Source organism: Pteropus alecto, unplaced genomic scaffold, assembly GCF_000325575.1.
Source record: "Pteropus alecto unplaced genomic scaffold, ASM32557v1 scaffold20, whole genome shotgun sequence".
Taxonomy (NCBI): Eukaryota; Metazoa; Chordata; class Mammalia; order Chiroptera; family Pteropodidae; genus Pteropus; species Pteropus alecto.
The window spans coordinates 14578502-14580848 of NW_006436298.1; the positions used below are offsets into that span (position 1 = coordinate 14578502).

General features: G+C 40.3%; 1 pseudogene; it reads left to right on the plus strand.

Annotated features, from left to right (window-relative positions):
- Positions 1-941: 941 nt before the first annotated feature.
- LOC107195765 lies at positions 942-1365 on the plus strand (annotated as a pseudogene).
- The last annotated feature ends 982 nt before the right edge of the window (positions 1366-2347 follow it).

Sequence of the window (2347 nt, forward strand, 5' to 3'; positions counted from 1 at the left end):
AGGTTAGGAAGTAGTAAGGAGCTCCGTGTTGCATTTTTAAGTATGATAACCAGGGAAGATCTCCCTGAGCAGGTATAATAAATTACTGACATTTGAGCAAAGACCTGAATAGGATGGAGGTGGGGGGAGCAAGCCCTGTGTATTTATCTTGAATTGCAGTGTGGCCAGTGCAACAACAAGTGCAAAGGCCTGAAGAACAGCGAGGAGTCAGGGTGGCTGGAGTAGAGTGAGGGAGACGTTGGTAGGGGCTGAGATGTATCTCTTAGAACCCTTATCTACTTATGTTTAAATGGGATTAAAACAAAGATTATTAATTTGTGAATGTTCCCGTCTTTACCTTCCCGGATAGTTTCGGTCTCCCCTAGTCCTCTGCCCTTAAGGAAGACACATTCTTGGTCTTCTTGGTCCAAGGGAGAGAGGAGAGTTGTCTAGGGCTAGGGCGAGAGGAATACTTTAGGGCAGAGTCTTTGAGGAGATCAGCTTCAAAATACAGGGGCGGTGAATTAGGGGAGAGGATGAAAAGGGATCCAATATATAATTTTGTTAAGTCCATCCTTTCCATGGTGTCTGACACAAACAAGATACAGGCATGAGTTATTTTGAAATTACTTTGAACTGTGAATTTACTTTGAACTACATGAACTATATATTCTAGGATACCATTTGGGGACTGAGCTTCATGGGTCATGGCCTTTCTTCAAGATAAATTCCTACAAGTAAAATTGCTGGGCCACAAGGAACACTTTAAATTTTGATGCACAATATCAAATTCCTCCCAGAAAGGTTATGTCATTTTACACCCCCAAGGACTTGTTCTGTGCAAGCCTACCACACTGAGTATTAGCACTCTTAATCTTTGTCAATATGATATGGGAAGAATGATTTCTCAATAATATTTGAAAAACGTTTCCTCCCTGGCTGCTTGAGGGTCAGCCGCCGTTATGAACTACACAGTAACTATCTAGACCAAAAAGTTCATGACCAACAGACTCCTTCAATGGAAACAAATGGTCATCGACGTCCTTCACCCTGGGTAGGCAAGAGTACCTAGGACAGAAATTCAGGAAAAACTAGCCAAAGTGTACAAGACCACACCAAATACATCTGAATCCAAATCCAAATCACCAAGAGCCCTCTTGGTGAGGGCGAGACAACTGGCTTTGGATGATTTACAATTCCTTGGATTACGCAAAGAAAAATCAACTCAAACATAGACTTGCAAGACATGGCCTGTATGAGAAAAAATACCTCATAAGAAAACAGTAAAAGGAACACAAGAACAGCATGAAGAAAGTTAGGGGAACTGCAAAGGCCCACGTTGGTGCTGGCAAACGTGAAGTGGAGCTTGGACGACAGAAGGAATAAAGAATCTTCAGTGACTTTGTCTGTGCAGATTGAGCAGATTTTTCATGAGAGGATTAATAACTTAAGAACTTTTATGTGAAAAAAGTAGTACTTGAAAAATTTGCATTTTGGAAATGTGAGGACAATGTCTTTTCCTGTGTTTATTGGACATTTGTATTTCGTCTTTGACAAATTGTCTGCTCATGTCTTTCACCCTGTTTTCTATTGAAATATGTGTCTTTTTAAGTTGAATTTGTTAGAACCATTTGCTTTTGGGAAATATTTTGCTTTTGCCTATAAAATGCTGCAAGTTGGTGTACCATTGTATTGTCAGAAGTTCTTGGGTGCGTACAATAGATAGTGACTGGCTCATTCCTATAGAAAATAAATATTTTGAAAGGCTATTTGGTATATCACCACATCATTGAAAAAGCTAGAGAACTGGACTCTGAAAATAGAATAGCACCAAGGAGGTGAGGTAGACAGCAGCCCAAACAGTACAGAGATGTCCTTGACCCTGAGACATGTGTGGTTCTGCTCTGGACCGGAAGCTAATTGTCTTAGGTGGTGGCCCTATCACCTTTTAGGTTGGGAATCTGTTGCCTCTCAAAATGTTTAACATTCTGCCTTTTAGACAGGGGAAATTTTTTTTCTTTTTTACCTGTTCATCAAATATGTGCTCTTATGACTAAGGAGTCCCCTAATTCTCCTGCTGTTTTAGGTATATTTTATTACTCAGTTTCAATTGGCCTAGCAAAGCATCATGGGATACTTGACATTTTGATATCTTAGGCATTCAATTGACGAGTATTTTCATACAGTAAGCCTAAGTTCTCCTTTCTTACTCAGGTATATGTCACAGTCTTAAGGACACCTTGAATATTTTTTACTGGTCTCTGAGGAGCTTAGTCATCTTTGCCCTTCTTATTTACATGGTTAGAAGCCAGTCTACACATGCTGAACAGGCCAGTAACCCTAACACGTCCTAGTCCAGAGGAGCTTC